Source organism: Triticum aestivum, chromosome 7B (genome assembly GCF_018294505.1).
Source record: "Triticum aestivum cultivar Chinese Spring chromosome 7B, IWGSC CS RefSeq v2.1, whole genome shotgun sequence".
Taxonomy (NCBI): domain Eukaryota; kingdom Viridiplantae; phylum Streptophyta; class Magnoliopsida; order Poales; family Poaceae; genus Triticum; species Triticum aestivum.
The window spans coordinates 380,629,163-380,637,320 of record NC_057813.1 but is presented as its reverse complement, the minus strand read 5'-3'; positions in this window follow the sequence as shown (position 1 = coordinate 380,637,320).

Sequence of the window (8,158 nt, the reverse complement as noted above, 5' to 3'; positions counted from 1 at the left end):
CTCAGTTGGTTGCTTCCCAGTCTTTTGCTAGCCTTCACCTATACTAAGCGGGAATACTGCTTGTGCATCCAAACTCCTTAAACCCCAAAGTTGTTCCATATGAGTCCACCATACCCTCCTATATGCGGTATTTACCTGCCGTTCCAAGTAAATTTGTATGTGCCAAACTCCAAACCTTCAAATGAAATTCTGTTTTGTATGCTCGAGCAGCTCATGTTACAACTAGGGCTGCCTATATCTTCCATGCTAGGTGGGTTATTCTCAAGAGGAGTGGACTCCGCTCCTCATTCACGAGAAAGGGCCGGTAACCGGGATGCCCAGTCCCATGATCCAAAAAGATCAAAGCAAATCAAAATAATTAAACAAAACTCCCCCAGGGCTGTTGTTAGTTGGAGGCACTCGTTGTTTCGAGCAAGCCATGGATTGATGCTTGTTGGTGGATGGGGGAGTATAAACCTTTACCATTCTGTTTGGGAACTGCCTATAATGCATGTAGTATGGAAGATACAGCCATCTCATAGTTGTTGCGTTGACAGTGAAAGTATGCCGCTCAAAATGTTATTCAATCTCTATTTTAAAATCGAGCTCTGGCACCTCTACAAATCCTTGATTCCCTCTGCGAAGGGCCTATCTATTTACTTTTATGTTGAGTCATCACCCTTCTTATTAAAAGCACCCGCTGGAGAGCACACTGTCATTTGCATTCATTACTATTGGTTTATATTGGGTATGACTTGATTGGATCTCCTTTACCATAAATTACAATGTTTAGTCAGTCCTTGATCTTTAAAGGTGCTCTGCATTTATGTTTTACGGTCTCAGAAAGGGCTAGCGAGATACCATTTTATTATATCATGTTATGATTGTTTTGAGAAAGTGTTGTCATCCGAGTTTTATTATTATGGCTCACTAGCTGATTATGCTATAGATATGAGTAATTGTGAGACCTAAGTGTTATTGTGAGTATGGTTAGTTCATAATATTTGCTGAAACCTGAATGATGGCTTTGCATGTTTACAACAACAAGAGCAAACAGTGTTTCTAAAAGTTTTTCTTTATCACTTTTAGTTTATCAACTGAAATGCTTGAGGACAAGCAAAGGTTTAAGCTTGGGGGAGTTGATACGTCTCCAACATATCTACTTTTCCAAACACTTTTGCCCTTGTTTTGGACTTTAACTTGTATGATTTGAATGAAACTAATCCGGACTGACGCTGTTTTCAGCAGAACTGCCATGATGTTGTTTTATGTGCAGAAAGCAAAAGTTCTCGGAATGTCCTGAAAATCCACGGAGGCACTTTTTGGAAAATATAAAAAATAGTTGCAAAAGAATCAAGACCAGGGGGCCCACACCCTATCCACGAGGGTGGGGGCGCGCCCCTCCCCCTGGGCGCGCCCCCTGTCTCGTGGGCCCCCTGGACATCCACTGACCTCAACTCCAACTCCATATATTCAGTTCGGGGAGAAAAAAATCAGAGAGAAAGTTTCATCGCGTTTTACAACATGGAGTCGCCGCCAAGCCCTAATCTCTCTCGGGAGGGCTGATCTGGAGTCCGTTTGGGGCTCCGGAGAGGGGGATTCGTCGTCGTCGTCATCATCAACCATCCTCCATCACCAATTTCATGATGCTCTCACCACCGTGCGTGAGTAATTCCATCGTAGGCTTGCTGGACGGTGATGGGTTGGATGATATTTACCATGTAATCAAGTTAATTTTGTTAGGGTTTGATCCCTAATATCCACTATGTTCTGAGATTGATGTTGCTATGACTTTGCTATGCTTAATGCTTGTCATAGGGCCCGAGTGCAATGATTTCAGATCTGAACCTATTATGTTTTCATGAATATATGTGTGTTCTTGATCCTATCTTGCAAGTCTATAGTCACCTATTATGTGTTATGATCCGACAACCCCGAAGTGACAATAATCGGGATACTTCTCGGTGATGACTGTAGTTTGAGGAGTTCATGTATTCACTATGTGCTAATGCTTTGTTCCGGTTCTCTATTAAAAGGAGGCCTTAATATCCCTTAGTTTCCGCTAGGACCCCGCTGCCACGGGAGGGTAGGACAAAAGATGTCATGCAAGTTCTTTTTCATAAGCACGTATGACTATTTACGGAATACATGCCTACATTACATTGATGAACTGGAGCTAGTTCTTTGTCACCCTATGTTATAACTATTACATGAGGAATCGCATCCGGCATAATTATCCATCACCGATCCATTGCCTATGAGCTTTTCACATATTATTCTTTGCTTATTTACTTTTCCGTTGCTATTGTTACAATCACTACAAAACCCAAAAACATTACTTTTGCTACTGTTACCTCTATTATCATACCACTTTGCTACTAAATACTTTGCTGCAGATACTAAGTTATCCAGGTGTGGTTGAATTGACAACTCAACTACTAATACTCAAGAATATTCTTTGGCTCCCCTTGTGTCGAATCAATAAATTGGGTTGAATACTTTACCCTCGAAAGCTGTTGCGATCCCTACACTTGTGTGTTATCAGCGACTAGCAGTACAAGCAGAGGCGGGAAGCAATTCAAATATGGTCCATGTCTCAAGGCTCCAGAAAAGTTACCATATGAGAGGACCGACAAGAAAAACTCGGACATCTATGATGCCGAAGTGAGGGACTTTTTTTCACGGAAACCCCCACCTCCGAAGGAAACGTAGATCCGGTGAAAGTGAAGCGCACTCTGGATACCTAAGCGACCACCACCACCTCCGCCATAAATCTGACTATGAGTGCATTATTGAAAGGACATATAAGGAAGCGCAGCGGTCGGGAAGTACTTCCAGTGATGCAATATTAGCACAATGAAGAAGTGGGAAAACAATTCCCCAGCTCAGCGAACAAGCAAAGCAATCGTGCCCCCCGCTTAGGGTGTCTAGCCATATCATCGCTAATCATCCGAGGCTAGTGCCCGGTACTAATCCTGCTGATTACCTGAGCGATGATGTAGAGTTTGAAATAATGGAGGTGGACATCTTCAGATACAAGTACCGGAAGCCTCTCATCAAACCTGATCGTCCTCCTCTAACAACGATGATGCGAAGATTGCATGAATGGTACATGGATACCTGTAGCAAGTCTGGGAAGGATACTTTGATGCTGGGAATTAAAGAGGAGCATGACCTCGTTAGAATTGATCTGTTGCATGTTCAATATGTGGAGTTATTCCAGTTATACAATCAAGATGCCCTCGACAAACAACTCATGACTTGCTATTGTCTGTAAGTATTACTTCTGTAATTAAGTCTCTATAGCTCAGCTCTTTCATTGCATTTATATATAATTATCCTCACTATTATGCAGATTGAAGATCGTCGAATGCAAAAAAAGAACAAATCTATGACATTGGGTTCATTAACCCAAATACCATAAATGAATGGTCGGTTAAAAACAGAGACACAGATACCGAGGACAACTTGCTACAATCATTGCTTTGAATTCAAAACAAAGGGGAAATACTCTTTCCTTACAACTTCAAGTGAGTGTTACTATCTTGTGCATATTCGGTTTCGCTTACTCGAGGTTAATTATAGTAATGTAATTGATGAGTTATGCATGCGCGCGCAGCTTCCACTTTATTCTGCTAGAGATTAAGCTTGACCGGAGAGTAGTAATTGTCTTAGACTCGAGACGAAAAGATCCCCAGGACTATGCAGACATGACTGCAATGCTCTAGAAGTAAGTTCAATCGATCATTATCGCACCATATCGGCAACTTTGTTCATTTCCTGATATCAAGTAATTATTTTCTTTGTCTGACAGGGTTTGGAAAGAGTTCACCGGAATAGTTTCGGGACTGCCGAGGGAGCTGTGATTTACACACCCGAAAGTAAGTAGTACTAGCTAGTTCCGCGCATCTCCATTTATTATAGTTTCATCAATACCATTTATCATGCTTGATTATCAGTTTGATTGAACTCTATTTCTCATAAAGGTCTAGTGGCAGGAAGGCATGAATAATTTATGTGGATACTACGTTTGCAAGTTCATCTACAACGCGGCCTCTCAGCGGGGCTACTCTGCAAAACAATATGAAGTACGTAAAGAATAATATTCACAATTTTATTTTATTACCATCATTTGTGTTGAGTTTCATTCATATATATGTATTGACCCCCTTCTTTAAATTAGATGTGGCAGATGCGGGATAAACTCCTACCACATGATCGCATTCGAGCAATTCAAGAGGAATTGACAGGATTCTTTCTTGACCACATCATAATAAATGAGAAGGGAGAATACCATGTGGAAATTGATTATACATGTTAGGGATTATAAGAGGTGTTATATTGTATATATGTAGTAGTGTCGGATCAATATACGAAAACTTGTTGTTCGACCAATCTCTTGGAGAAAGAGAGGTCACTTTCTCTTTGTATATGTTCATGGCAATCTTGTGTAATTAATGGTTCCATCATTTGCTTACTAGCTAGCGTGTCGAGTTCTATCTATATGTATAGTAGCTAGTGTCGACCAAGCACGGAGAAAGAGAGCACACTTCTCTCTATTAGCTAGCTAACACAATATGAAACCCCTAAATTAACCCTCCAAAACCCCTAACCCCCCCCCCTCAAAAAAACAAAAAACCCAGCGCCTACGAGCTGCTGACGCATGGCAGCCTTTTGGTCCCGGTTGGTGTTACCAACCGGGACTAAAGGGTCTCCTGCCTGGGCGCCCCACAGCAGCCACGTGGAGCCCCTTCTGTCCCGGTTCATAAGCGAACCGGGACTAAAGGTTTTGGGCTTTAGTCCCGACCCTTTTATCTCGGTTCCAGAATCGGGGCTGAAGGGCCTCTGGAACCAGGATTAATGGGTCGTTTTCTACTAGTGTGTTGTTTTGCAACTACCATGAAGGATCGGACCAACTAGCGACTCGTCGTCTTACGAACCGGGACTAAAGGTTTTGGGCTTTAGTCCCGACCCTTTTGTCCCGGTTCCAGAACCGGGGCTAAAGGGCCTCTGGAACCGCGATTAATAGGCCGTTTTCTACTATTGTGTTGTTTTGCAACTATCATGAAGGATTGGACCAACTAGCGACTCGTCGTCTAGTCGAGTCTCATCAAGTGGTATTTAGAGCTATGGTTTTTCACGGTACTGAATAGATCAAGATGTCTATCTCGGCCAACAAGAATGGCGAGGCTGCTGCTGATTCTGAGGAAGTTGTACGTCCAGTGTATGCGGATGATATTCCTCAAAATATTCAGGATGGTTTTGACCACACATGCAACTACATCAAACAATGTCATGATACGCTCGGCAAAAGCATAGATGTCCTGATCACTCGGTTTGATGGTTTGGCAGACATCATCGATATGCCCGCGACGAATTTTACCCCATCATAGACTCCTCCGACGGCTCCACTGCATTATGCACCACCTGCTCGCGACGGACATGCCAGCGTGCATGATCGCCGTTTGGCGGCACAACCTCATGTTGGAGATGATGGTCCTGATGACGATGTTGACCAGGTGGGGTACGCGCCACGACCACGACACTATGAGCCTCGTCGTGAAACTTCCGTTCGTGGCGGAGTGCATGAACGAGTTGGTCAAGCTGTGCGTGTGCCTATGGATGATGGAATTGGGCGCATAAAAATTTCAATCCCTTCGTTCTCCGGCAAGTGCGAACCAAAAGGCTGTTTGGAGTGGGAGATGCGTGTTGATCAAATTTTTGATGCCCATCATTATAGCGAGGAGAAGAAAGTTCAACTTGCTGGAATTGAGTTCATCGGTTACACGCTAATATGGTGGAATCAAATTTGTCGTTCAAGACATCGCCCGACGACTTGGCGAGGGATGAAAGAATTCATGAGGAGACGTTTTGTTCCTGAGCACTATAAAAGAGATATGTACAACAAATTGCAGCGACTCTCTCAAGGTAATATTAGTGTTGATGAATATTAGGAGGAGATGGAATTGCTTATGATACGTACAGGGACAACGAAGGATCCGGAGGAGACCATGGCACGTTTCTTTAACGGGCTAAATATCGAGGTACATGATCGTGTTGAGATGGTGGTCTACTACAACATACAAGATTGTGCACCAAGTTGTGCGTGCGGAACAACAAATTAAGCGACGCCAAGTTAACACAGTTCCCAGTACCACTTTGAACACATGGCGGCGCTCGCGGCATAAGAGTGAGGATGTCGGTCCTAGATCCAGGGCGACATCATCAAATCGCCCTCATGGTTCCGTGCAAAAGGATGCTTCAACATCAGGATTGTTGAGGATTGATTCTAGTGTGCAGTCCACCACACGTACTAGTGACATAGAGTGTTTCAAGTGTGGAGGAAAGGGGCATATGAAGCGTGAATGTCTTAACGAGAAAAGAGTCTTGCTTACAATAGATGACTATGCATCCGCTAGTGATGAAGAGGCAGTTTCTGACACTTGTAGTGAAAAATCTGAAAATGTTAAAAAAGTGGTTGCGAGTATTGAAGCTGTGGAATCATATTCGTCTTTGATGGTGCAGCGGTTCAAGAGGATCGCATTGAGGATAAGGGGCAGTGTTGGAATATTTTTCAAACTCAATGCAAAACCAACAACACCAATTGTAAGTTTATTATAGATGGAGGAAGCTAGACCAACGCGGCCAGCAAGGGATTGGTGGAAGCTTTGGGGTTACCTACATGGAAGCACCCTCAGCCACATCGTGTCGAGTGGATGTATCATACAGGGAAGCTGAAGGTCACACATAAGGTTAGTGTGAATTTTTCTGTTGGCGATTATATTGATATGGTGATATGTGATGTTTTGCTAATGGATGTGTGCCATATATTGTAAGGAAGACCATGGCAATATGATCATGGAGCCACACATGATGGAAGGTCTAACACTTATTCATTTTCGAATAATGGGAAACGGAATGTGTTGAGACCGATGTTTGCCAATGCCAATGTAGATGCGAATGCTTCTCTACAACAAAATATCGCAAAGGTTACTTCGAAGCCGAGGACGGCTTCGATTCAAGAGGGAGATGATGATGCGCACACCAATGACGCAGGTTTACTTGGGGCAACTCCAAGTGTTGAACAAAAGACAAGTACAACCATTTGTTTTGACGCACGTATTCCAGAGACTTCACATTCTAATCATCCGACTGTGCTACGGCTTGGCTCTTTCTGCTTTGAGGTTTCACCGATAGAGCCGAAGAAGGACACGGTGAAGCCAAACTTCAGAACCCCTTCAAAGTGCATTAATATTGGTAGTATTTCATGTCCGGTGAAGTAGTTCCACGCGCTGCAAGCAAATAAGTTTTCTTTTGTTTTAAATTAGTCCTGTGTGATCAGCGCGGCCGGATGATTAATTAGCTTCCTAATTAAAGAATACTACTCCTACAAAGGTCCACGTATGAGTTGTGCTAGTTAGCTTTTTTTTTCTCTCTCTCTCCGAGATGTAAAAGGAGAGGATCGTCGTGTTAGTTTTTTTTGAACATCAGTACAAACACAAGCGCTCATATACACGCGCATACACCACCCCTATGAACGCATACACGCACATCCTACCCCTATGAGCACCTCCGAAAGACTGAGCCGGCATATTATCTTGAAATTTACGAAGTCTGCATAGGTACCTCGTCGTCGACGGGAACGTCTCCTCCCACTGAATGCGCATCGCCAGAAATCCTAAAATAAATCCAGAAATAAATGTGAGCATCAGGATTTGAACCCTGGTGAGCTGGGGATACCACGGTTAGTTTGAGACATCGAGTTGGTTAGTAGTTTAGGCCCTTACGGCTGGTGTGACTAGGATATAAAAGGCAGCGTCAGTCAGTTTTGTATGCAGATTAGTTTGGGAGATTGATTTTCTTATCGAGAGTTACAAGAGAAAAGTCCCAAGTCGGGGGACTCTTTTGGTTTCATGCTATATCCTTGATCCCAAGGCCTTTTCTTCTTCTATGTCTGCTATCTACTTCTTTCGTCTCAAAATTCTTGTCTTAGATTTATCTAGATACAGATGTATCTAACACTAAAATGTGAATAGATACACCAATATGTAGAAAAATCTAAAACAAGAATTTTGAGACGGAGGGAGTATTTTTTACCCGACCGTCGTTGCCACCGTTCATTGTTGTTTTGCAACTACCATGAAGGATCGGACCAACTAGCGACTCATTGTCTAGCCGA